General features: G+C 43.3%; 1 non-coding gene across 1 annotated transcript; it reads left to right on the forward strand.

Moving 5' to 3' along the window:
* Positions 1-3270: 3270 nt before the first annotated feature.
* On the forward strand, positions 3271-3400 carry LOC115871623. The gene has a single exon (XR_004047386.1). It is a non-coding gene; the product is annotated as a small Cajal body-specific RNA 24 (non-coding RNA).
* The last annotated feature ends 9092 nt before the right edge of the window (positions 3401-12492 follow it).

Raw genomic sequence — 12492 nt, forward strand, 5'->3', positions numbered from 1 at the left:
TTAAGGATCCAGCGGTGAATGAAAGAGACACCATGTACAAATGTGTTTGACACAATTGATGTATGTATGGATTGTGATAAGAGTTGTATGAGCCCCTAATGAAACGATAAAATTTTTTAAAAATCCCCTGATTTAATTTCTGCATGTGTAATTCAGTGGCATTGATTCTCTTTTTCATGTTGGGCAATTGCTATCTCTTTATTTTTCCATATTATTCCCCCACCTAAAACTCAATGGCCCCTAAACAAAACTCTTTGTTCCCCCCTCCCTCATACCTTGACTAACCCCTAAGAATCATTTTTATGTTTGCTTATTTCATGTAAGTGCAACCATGCAGTGTTTGTTGTGCTTTGACGCTGGCATGTTTTGCCCCTAGTTGTGGTGTGCATCAGGATTTCATTTGTCTCTGGGGCTGAGTAACAGTCCACATAGACCCCATTTTTATTTCTCAGTTCATTTGTGGATGGGCGTTGTGGCTTTCTACCTTGGACTGTTGTAAGCAGTGTTACGCCGGGGGAGCCATTGTTGTACAAGATGTGGTGTGCATTCTGACGGTCACTTCTTATAAGCATCTAGAGGAAGTCGGAGTCTTGGGTCACAGGAAAGTTCTACATTCAGTTTTTTGAGGCCCTACTAAACTTTTCCACAGTGGCTTTACCATTGTACATTCCTAATAGCAATAGCGTTCAGTTTCGCCACCACTTTGCCAAGGTCTGTTTACTGTTTCCCATCTTCACTGTTCCTTGTGAGTGAGGTGCCATCTCATTGTGATTTTGATTTTCATCTGCCTCATGGCTAATGGCTTTGAACAACATTTCATGTGCTTGTTGCCCATTTGAATAGCTTCTTTAGTGAAATGTTTTCTCCAGTCCTCTGCCCACTTTTTGTGTGTGTGTGTGTGTGGCCTGGATGGTATGTGAGTTAGTTAATTGTGCCAACCTGGCCGATAATCACATCTGGGGCTAATTGAAAGGCAGAGGAATAAATGGGTGGTGACCCTCGCCTTTCTAGTTCTTGGGTCTCTTGCTTTGTGATGGTCGCACCAGGGTGCAGCTGCCTTAGCAGTTCCCTGCTTCAGCTTGCAAGATTGACTTCCTACAAGACATCCCCAAGGAGAAGCCACATGGACCTATCCCAATGCAGCCCTGAGTGCTGGAGCAGCCTTGTGGAGACCCCTGCTAGTGCTGAGATGCTTGTTCGTTCACTGACTCAGCTTTCCTCCTGCAGTCGGCATCATTGCCTCTGTTTTGTGAGGTGGGGGACTTTGTGGACTGGTGTTGGGTTAATGGGTTAATGTTGGACTTGTGGGCTTGGGCAGCATTGGGTTGGGATGTTTTCGTGAGGCACACTTTCTTTACATTAAACTCTCTTATACATGAGTTGCTGTAAATTTGTTTCTCCAAATTACCCAGACTAATACAGTATGTCTTTCTGTTGTTAAGTTTTAGCATTCACATTTCTAATTCCTTAGGTCAAGGCAGTTCTCCAGGTGTAAATTTGCATCCTCGCTGTGCTGTGGCACTTAGTTTTGTTTGCCTTTAGAATATCTTCTTTATGGTTTAGAGGGTGTTTTCCTTTCTAATATTTCATGTTGTTGCTACTAGATCTGTTCTTACCCATTTGATTCTGCTAGTGATTCAGGAGAGTAGTAATCTGGACCTTGTCTGCACAATGCAATCATCCAGATAAATTAAGCCCCAATCTCCGGAGATGGGCCCCATGCATCAATATTTTAAGCTTAGATGATTCCCATGTGCACCCAGGGTTGAGAATCACCTTACGTCTCTATTTACCCTCACCATTCCCAATTGCTGAATCAGAATATTTTAAGGATTGAGGAAATTTAAAGGAAGAAATACTAGTGGCACTGTAAGCATTAATAAATAAAACAAGGCTTCGGGAATTGAGTGAATACGAATTGAGTTGTTTCAGCACATTGATGCGCTCTGGAAGCACTCACTAATCTATGCTAAGAAATTTGGAAGGTAGCTAATTGGCCAACCAATTGGAAGAGATTCACATTTGTGCCTATTCAAAAGGGAGAGAAAGAGAGAGAGAGATGATCCACCAGAATGAGGAAATTATTGCACAATATCATTAATAACACATGTACGTCCAATTTTGTTGAAGATAATTCAGATCTGCTGTCAGAGGGCTCTTTAAAGTGTTAAAGAGGCAGCGTGTCTGTCACTGTGAAGGTATTTCAGTGCTCTCAGTTGACAATGAAAGCTGAACAGTAGCTAAGGAAGCCCTGCGAGGAAGGTTTCCTTTGAGCCATGGTGTCAGTGAGTTAGAGTACCATGGTCGGCCAGAAGCACAGACATATCTGTCTCAGAGGAAGTACAGCCAGGACGCTCCTTTGAGGTGGAGAGGGTGAGTTTGGACGTTTTTGTCAGGATTGCGCAGTCTCTGGGGAAGGACATCATGCTCGGTAAAGCAGGAGGCCGGTTTAAGGGGGAAGCTGTCCCGGGGAAGTGCTGAGGTATTGACTGCAGCAATGGCTCAAACATAACATTCTGAGGATGGCACACGGAGGTGCAGGCTTCCCTTCTGTTGTCTGTAGGGTTGCTCCGAGTCAGAGCTGACTCGATGGTAGCTAACAACAACAGCAACAACAACAATTTAAGTCTGTGCTCCCCTGGCAGGATCCCACTCTCCACAGAGTTAGCTCTCAAATGCTTATGTTTTCCCATCCAGGATGAGTTTCCCTACTCCTGTCCTTGTGATGCGGTGATCAGAACTCCAGTAATAGTCAAATGAGAGCTACAGTAATTTTAAGCAATTCATTCCGGGCCAAGCCTCAGAAGCCCAGCAGAGGTTGAGTTAAGGGAAAGTGTCTCTCAAGCTTTGCCTCTACTCATTATTATAGGGTCTCCCGCTCCCTTCAAACCTGGTCCGGTAATTATGGAAGCCCCAGGGGTGTCTCAAGTGTTCTCATGAACAATCCTCATCGCTTTTGCATGGCTCTCCATTGTAGTGGATACTTACTGGGGAGACTTCCCTTTCCCCACAGCTATGCAAAAGCATTTTCTCTGTCCCGAAAACAGATTGCTTGCCAGGTTCTGATCTAGGGCTTAAGGATCCAGCGGTGAATGAAAGAGACACCATCCCTGCACTTACGGAGCGTACTGTCTAATAGCAATGCATCCTGCCTGTCCATATCATATACATGCACATATCCCTCAACCAAGGCACAACAGGACAAATTTTGAAGTAATACCTTATGGTTAATAAATATATTTGGAACATTTTATAAATCTCTGGTTCAAGTGGACATTTATTCTTACTCCGTTTCTTCTCAAGGTGAAGATAACTCTTTATAAATGTCCTAGAGAACTATAGTAGCTTTCTGTTCACCCTTTGCAAGTTAAAAGGGTGGATCATTCCACTACTGACACTTAAAAAAAACTCTCTGGTTCATTAGTATCCCTCAGATCTACTAACAATTATTTTATGATGGCAGCATCTCACTCAGACACAGGGCCTTAGCAGCCTGAGTAGGAGGAGTTAAGAGCTGCCTCAGGATTTAATCTCAGAGCAATGACACTTTGGGCGACAACCTGTTCCACTTCTTTGGAGAGCTGGAAATACGGTCTTTAATGTTGGATGCCCAAGAGGAAGCTCTGGTCATAAATGGGAGATATTTGGCACTGGAGAGGATTAAGAGGGACACTGAAGGAACCCACCAATTCTACTTGGTAGAGAAGCCAGTCATCCTCACGTACGTGGTGTGTGTGTAGAAGGATTGAGGGCAGGGTTATATTCTACTCAAAATTGAATCATTACACTTTTATGTACGTATTCTTGCAAAACAGGTTGTAATTAACTAGCTAATCAGTCAGTGTTGACTGATTATACTGTACATTGGCTACTTCCTTCCGCATGACATACAGGAAGGGGGGTTTATCACTTGATCTCATTGGTCACACTCCAAACCACAGAGCAGGAGGGCTGCCACCGGGTACGTTTCACCTGGGTAACTCACTGAAGGTTCATCTGTGAATTTTGTCATCGAGAGAATCGCTTCTTGAAAGGAGTTCCTTATTTATTTCCTATTCCAGACCCTAAATGGTAGGATCTTGGGCCTGAACATTAACTGTAAAATCTACTTTTTTCTAAAAACTATTATTAAGGGGTGAGGTCTGTCAAAAGCACCCAGTTATGACGGCCCTGTCAAACAGTCGTGGCTGTCCTTCAGTACAGCCCAGTGATTTAAGATGGGAACTGCGGTTTGTCCCTGGAGGGTGACCTTGAGCAACTTACCTGACCTTTCTCTACCTGCTTCCTCATTAGCTCCATGGGACCACACTCCTATCTCTCTCATGGAGTTATTGTGCAGATAAGATGAATTGATCCATGTACAGTGCTGAGAACAGTGCCTAGAGCATGTAAGGTCTTAGGTTCCTATTTCTCTCATGGAGTTATTGTGCAGATAAGATGAATTGATCCATGTACAGTGCTGAGAACAGTGCCTAGAGCATGTAAGGTCTTAGGTTTTAATGTCACTGTCAAAGTTGTGGCCGATGATTCAATGATGATGATGTGGGGTCTATGTTCAGTACAAGGAATCCTTTTGTTTCAAAACTCCCTCATAAAAATACTTCAGTGTTCCATACCTTATTATCTCCAAACATTTATGAATTACCGTGGCAGTTTCCAGTGCTAGGGATATTGTTGGTAGGTGTCATTAATCAGTTCCAATTCATAGTGATCTTATGAACAATAGAACCAAAGAGTGCCCGGTCTCCAGGAATCCTCAGATCATTGCTAGGCTTGAGCCCATTGCTGCAGACACTGCATCAATCAATCAGTCATTACTTTTTGCTGACCCTCTACTTTACCAAACCCAATGACCTTATGCCAATATGTCCACACACACGAGATGAAGTCTTGCCATCTTTGCCTCTATAGCAGCATTCTGACTATACTTCTTTCAAGACGGATTTGTTTTTTAACAGTCTGTGGTATATTTTATTTAACGTTCTTCTGCACCAGCACCATCATTCAAAAGCATCATTCTACGTTGACTGTACTGATTCATTGTCCAGCTCTCACATAGGTGATTGAAAATGCCATGACCTGGGTCAGGTGCGTCTTACCTCAAGGTGAAATATTTGCCTTTAAAAAATTTTTTTAGCACTCTAAAGAGATCTTTAGATTTTAAAATTTCTTTAGTGCTGCTTCCATGCAGGGTTGTTCATTACAAATTCAAGCAAAATAAAATCCTTGACCACAGTCCAGTTTACTCTGTTTACCAGAAGGTTGTTTATTGGTACAGTTGTGAGAATTTTTATTTCTTATGTTGAGATGTGATCCTTACTGAAGACTGTACTCAGTTGCTTCAAATCCACTCTACTTTCCGCAAACAATATTGTGTTTATCTGCATATCATAAATTATTGATGAGTCGTCCTCCAGTCCTAATGAAGCATTCCTCACACCATCCAGCTACTCAGGACAGTGCTCTGCTGCTATCCGTGCGTCTTTCACTGGACAGTTTTTCAGAAGCATGTCTCCACCTCCTTCCTTGGGGTCAGTTTTAGTCGGGAAGTTCCACTGAACTCCGTCTACCCTGGATGACCCTGCTGGCATTGAAAAGGCCAGTGACGTAGCTTCCAGCGGCATTGCAGATTGCAAGCTGCCACAGGATGACGAACTGACAGACAGGTGGTCTGTGTGTGTGTGTGTGTGTGTGTGTGTGCGTGTGTACATATATATGTATTTGTATGGCTTGTAGCCTGTGATGATGTAGTGTGTGGGAAGCTAGAGGAGGAGGTAGGCTGTAGATTAGATGCTGGGAGCTAAAGCAGTTAAGACAGCTAGGCAAGGACCAGATCTTGAAAGGCCCTATCTACAATCCTAAACAATTTAGTCTTCATCCTCAAAACAGGAGGGAGCCACTTAATGGAAAGTAACTTGGTCAGATTTTTCAAAGTGGTAGTGGTAGATCTCTCTGCAGCGTGACTTGAGGATTGGAGAGGCACAAGGTGAGTGATTGGGAGACTGGTTATTTTTAACCAGGTACAAGGTAAGGATGAAAACTGTGAGCATGCCCTCCCAGGTAAGAGATAGTTGCTGGGCACTGGGGAGAGATGGCTGATGTTAAGCCTCGGCTCTAAGATAAGCAGAGCTGAAGAGGTGGATTGGCACATGGTTCTTTTCATGTGCTGGGAGGTAGAAGACATCTTTCTGAACACATTGGCCAAGACAGGTGTTATTCACATTGACTGATGGGGTGAAAGGTAATGTGATCAGAAGGGTCGTTTGTTTCAAAGTTGAAGCCTGCAGTTTCAATCCTGAGCTCTATCCTGGGTTAATTCAGGCAGGGAAACAGGGAGACATCTTGGCACAGGAAATTCTTCCATCCAGTATACTTGAGGAGAGGTCCAGGGTGAGGGCTTTCAGAATCTGAAAGTGGCCAGGTCTCTTAAGAGGGTGTACCTGTCAGCAGGACCATCCCTAGCTGGAGCTCCCCAAGAGAGAATGGGGTTTCTGTCTCCGCTGGGTGCTGGCCTTCTTCTGACCAGTTTTGCCAGAAGCAGTGGTTTTGAGAGGCTGCTGCCTAGAGTCTACCTTGTTTTCTAGAAAGCTTCCCACTTCACCGGCCAATATCTGATAATGAGACAGTAATGATGCCAAGAGGGAAACTTCGAGGAGAGAAGGGTTGTCTAGAAGTCCAGCTCCCCCAGGAAACCATCTCTTACTGTTCTCTTGCGGAAGCTTTGGAAACCTCCTTGGGGCTGGTGACTCATCTCACCCTCTGAGCACAGTGAAGCTACTTCTGCTCTTTTTCTGCCCAGCCTGACGCTGCCTGTTCTTGACCGTGTCTCCTGGTGGCTTTATTTTGTCACTTTTAGCTACTTCATGAGATTTCTTCTTCCTTCTATCTCTCCAGGCTCTTCCCCCGCCTTCCTCCCTTTTCATAGGGCTCCTTCAAGGTTTCAGAAAAGAACGATGGCCCTTTGATGACTAAGGACTGTGTGACCCCAGCCTTGGTCTTGTCAGTTTCTCCATAGGCCCATGACAGAAGGACAAATGAAAAAACGAAGCCCCACTCCAAATGTGTGCATTCCAACTGTGGTGTTGGTGATAAAAATGAAACATATCATGACTTTCTAGAAGAATGAATAAATCAAGCTTAGAAGAAATACTACGAGACAGGGAAGTTGGTGTATGGGAAATGGAACAATCAGCAAGCAGGGAAAAGATTGACATGTTGTGAAAATGTAAACGAATGTTGATAGACAATTTGTGTAGAAAGTTTTGAGTGAAAATATATTTTTGCTGTAATATTCCATTGAAAATACATTGAAATATCAAAAAAGGAAGGAAGAAAGAAAGAGAAGCAGGATGGTTTTTAGAAGTGAGGCTGGTGAGAGTTTTGCTCACTTACTTTAGGCATTTCAGGAAAGATACATTGCTAAGAAAAGATGTCATGTTTGAATACTCAACAAAATAGGAAGGGAAGGAAAATCCCTCAATATGACAAAATGGTACTTCCTCCATAAGCTGAAATAGAAACACTACAGTAACAAGCAATGAGTCAGTTACTATTATAAAAAGCCAAGAAAAACTTTTCAAATGAAAAGAAACAGTCTTTCATGGTTCTTGGGGAATGTGTGGAGAGAGGAAGGAGGGGACGTCTCTGGCTGGAGAGTAGACAAGTTAACTTCAGTGAGGAAGAAGGCAATATACCTTAAGAGGGAGATTATGAAGAAAATGATGGAGTACACTGATAGGCTTGCAAGAGTTAAGGGTAACAGAGCAAATGCTGTTATATACAGAACCCTACAATCATGGTGATCTACAAATGGGTGCTTAGATAGACTTGTCGGCTGGATCAGTGTGGGAAAGAGAATGGGAGTCTGCACGAATCTATAGAGATTTGCTGCAGGATATTTGTATGTGTGTATTACCTTTCCTGTGAGAACATCCATGAACGTGGTGGAGCAGACAGGGTTTAAAGTTATGAAAACTTCTGAGACATACGGTAACCAACCCCCCTGAAGGAATGAGTCTTTGAACCTGGGAACTCAGGACCCTCCTCTCAGAGGACAACACCAAGATCAGTTGGCCTCACACAGTTTACGAAGAAATTGTTCTGCATCTGACTTTGGTGAGTAGCAACTAGGGTACTCTATGGGTCTCTCCCTGTTTGGAGGAAGGAAGAGTGATGAGAACTGGAACGTGACGTGGAAATAATGAGTGCAATGCACTCCTGGGCTATGAGAGCCTCAGTCTGTACCACCCTGCAATCAGAACTTGAGGGTGCCTGGCTACTGCTGTCAGCTGTTCGGAAAAGGATCACTCGGCGTCTTGAATAGAGTGGAAGAAACAGGTGGAACAGAACTGAAAATCATAAAAGAGATCAGGCTTATTGGTAGGGCCCCTAAGATTATGATTCATAATCATTCTTCAGCTCTGGAACCAAACTATTCCAACACCCCTGTGTTAGAATAATCAGCCATTTAAAAGCAAAGGACCGAGGGTTAGGAAAGGAGGAGGACTGGAAACAGGAAATACGGGGAGGAAGTGGGATTCGCATTGGTATGCATTGGAGCGGATGAGTTTAAACAAAATGTGTATCAACTGTTGAATGTTCCACTGATGATCTGCGCTATAAACCTTCTAAATCGTAATAAACAAGTGAAAACAAAAGAACACTGTCTTCGGTAGAGGGTCAGCAACAATGAGGGGCCCCCTCAATGATATGAACTGACACAATAGCCCAACACTGGACTCAAACATAGCAATGACCGTGCTGAGGGCACAGGATCAGATTGCCTTTTATTCTGTTACACATCAAGTCTCCATGAGTTAGAGCCGACTCAATAGCAACACCCATGAGTAATAATTATGACCAAAATAGTAAGCGACCGAACTAGATGAAGAGTGGTGGGGAAATATGGTCTAGGGAGAAGAAAGAACACAAGGGTCTAGGCCGGGAGGGAGCATGGAGACTGCAAGACAACCTGGCAGGAACAGAGAGTCAACAGGACACAGAGAAGAAATGGAGGCATGGACAGGGAACAGACTGGTGTCTTACAGCTTAAGACCTACAGGAAGCCCTAGAACACTTCTACTCATAAGGGGCATGGAGGTGTCATGGCCAAGGTCTACATTTAAACTGAATACCCTGGATGTTTTGTGAAAAACAAGGAAGTGTGGTAAGGGTAGAAGCAGGGAGGCCTTCAGGAGGCTGTCACGGTAATCTACCGTGGTGAGAAAATAGATTAAGGAGATATCTAAGGGGTATAATTCATAGGGTTGATACAAATTGGACATGGGCTATTATGGAAGAACATAATAGGAGGTCTTGGGGACATAGTGATTAGGGGATGGGCTGCCATCTCAAGGGCCAGCAGTTTGAAACCACCAGGTGTTCCATGGGAGAAGCATGGGCCTTTCTCCTTCCTGAAAGAGTTGTAGTCTCAGAAACTCACAGAGGCAGTTCTACCCATTAGGCTCACTGTGAGTTGGCATGGACTTGGTGAGAGTGAGCTGGGTGATGATGGAAGAAGGCTAGAAAGGCCCCCTAGGTTTCTGGCTTAAGGGCTGAGTAGAAGGAGCCCTGGCAAGGAATCCTGTTGTGGGGAAGAGCATACGTTTAATTTGGGACAAGTTAACTTTGAAGAAACATCCACAGCGAAGATGCCAAGTAGACAGGGGATGGTATGGACTTGATGCTTAGAGCAAATTAAGGGTAAAAGGTCAAACTTCGGGGGTGATCAGCATGTAGCTGAAAATCAAGCCTCGCCACTAGATGAGGGTGCCTAAGGAAAGAGATAGGAAGAGACCTCAGGCCCAAGCCTTTCAAGAACTGCATAATTGATCAGAGGGGCGTGATTCTTGGCCCATGTCCTTATGGTCTGGAGGGCAGGTAAGTCACAGACACACTAGGAATTTGTGGTTCAAGGTGACATATGTTAAGCAAGTGCGCAATGAAGGAATTATTTCCAAATGAAGTCATTTGGTTGCTATAAGTGATGCCCTTTACTTCTGCTGATCTCAGTTGAACTCTTCTAAGGAGCCATGTTCTCTCAGTTTGTTGGACTGTGGTGGCTGGATGCTGTGTCACTGGTATTTCAAATACCAGGAGGATGGCTCAAAGTGAACAGAGTTCAGCAGAGCTTCTAGACTAAGAACAGACTATGAAAAAGGAATAAGCTATCCATTTTTGAGGAATTAATCACTGAAAACCGTGCGCATAGCAACAAAATATTGTGAGATACTGAAAACTTCATGCATAGCGACAGAATGTTTTCAGCATGACATTGAAAGCTTCTATGGGCAAATATCGAATGATGCAGGAAGCATGAAGAAGTACCCCAAAGCACTGGTTGACATTCAACCATTTCAAGATGGAGCATATGAGCAAGAACCAATGGAACTGAAGGAAGGCATTCAAGGAGCACTGATAGTATTAGCCCCAAACAAGGCATTGATGGAATACCAATTGAAATGTGTCAACAAGCTGACCAAGACTGGAAGCACTGCTCATCTCTGCCAGGAAATTTGGAAGACGGCTACTTGGCCAACTGGCTGGAAGAGATTCATATTTATACCCATTTCAAATAAAGGTGACCCAACAGAATGCTCAAATTGTAGGACAATATCATTGATATCACATGCAAGTAAAAATTTGCTGAAGATTATTCATCAATCGTTGCAGCCGCTCAGTGACGGAGCTGCCAAGAGGTTCAGGCCTGGTTCAGAAGAGGACATGGAACACGGGATATGATTACTGATGGCAGAAGGATCTTATCTCAAAGCAGGGACTACCAGGAAGATGTCTACTTACATTTTATTGATTAAGCAAAGACATTTGACTGTGTGGATCATAGCAAACTATGGATAACCTTGAAAAGAAAGGAAATGTCAGAGCACTTCATTGTGCTCATACCCAACCTGTGAGTGGATCAAGAGACAGTTGTGTGTATCGAACAAGAGAATACTGCGTGGTTTAGAATCAGGAAAAGTATACATCGGGTTGTTCTCTTTAACCATACTTATTCAGCATGTGTAGGCTGAGCAAATAATCAGAGCAGTGGAATTATGTGAAGAAGAATGTGACAGCAGGACTGGAGGGAGTCTTCCTAACAACCTGAGATACACAGATGACATAACCTTGCTTGCTGAAAGTGAGGAGGACTTGAGGCACTTGCTGATGAAGATCAAGGATTTCAGGGTTCAATGTGAATTACAACTTAATGTACAGAAAACCAAAGTCCTCACCACTGGACCAGTAGGCAGCATCATGATAAATGGAGAAAAGATTGAAGTTGACAAGGATTTCATCTTGCTTGGATCCGTAATCAATGCTCCTGGAAGCAGCCGTCAAGAAATCAAAGAATGTATTGCATTGGGTAAATCTACTGCAGGAGACCTCTTTTTTATATACTACTTTTTGTTGTTGTTGAAAAGAGACACAGCAAGAAACATACCAATTCAACAATTTCTACATGTACAATACAGTGGTAATGATAACCTGCATCTTGTTGGGCAACTGTGAGTCCATTCCTCTCCTGACTCACTCCTCCCATATTGACATACACTCACTGCATCCTACACTTTCATTTAAAACTTTAGAATTGCTGTTATCAGGCTTTAAAAATAGATTTATGGAGATAAAATTAACATATTATACAATTAAATAAACAAATCATATTAAGAAGAGTGTGCACTCATCACCACAATCAACTTTAGAGCATTTTCTTTTTTTCCTTTCTTGTGCTCATTGTTGTTGACTCCTCATTCCACACCCTCGCCCCAGACTCCCCTTCTATGCCCCTAGGAGATTATTCACCCAGTTACTGTCGCTATAGATTTACCTGTCCTGCCTGCCTGATACGAAAGACATACAAAACAAAGACAAAAAAATAAAAATGTACCCAGAGACAAGGAACACAAAAGCGTAAAAAAACCTCAACTGAAAAGAAAGCAGAAAATATTGAAAAACTGGAATACATTTAATATGGGTCAAGAGGGACATCAAGTAATAAGGTGTTACCTTTTAGGCTAACTCCAGCTGCCCACATCCACTTTACAATGCTCTCTGCCTGACATTCAGGCGACTCACATCCCTGGTCCGAGGGGAATCACCAGAGACTTAGTCCATGTGGGGACCCTGCAAAGGGATTTTTCTTTCCACTATATCCATAGCATTCTTCAAAGCTGGTGTTTAGAATTTAAGCTCTCCTACTGTTCACTTCTCTGGGTTTGGGATTTATTTACAATCCTGGGATCACACAAGCTGGTGTGCTTCTCCGTGTGGACTTGTGGAATTAGCTGACTGCTCACTTAGATGGCTGCTTGTTTTACGACAAGCTATTGACACGATTCTTTCTGATAAACCGTTGAAAAGCAAGGATGTTCTTTTGAGGACTAAGGTGTGCCGGACCCAAGCCTTGTTTTGTTTGTTTCTTTTCCCCAATTGCCTCATATGCATTGGACACTGAATAAGGAACACTGAAGAAGGGCCTGTGCATCTGAA

Source organism: Echinops telfairi, unplaced genomic scaffold (assembly GCF_000313985.2).
Source record: "Echinops telfairi isolate 266 unplaced genomic scaffold, ASM31398v2 ScPeMD7_7356;HRSCAF=8355, whole genome shotgun sequence".
Classification (NCBI taxonomy): domain Eukaryota; kingdom Metazoa; phylum Chordata; class Mammalia; order Afrosoricida; family Tenrecidae; genus Echinops; species Echinops telfairi.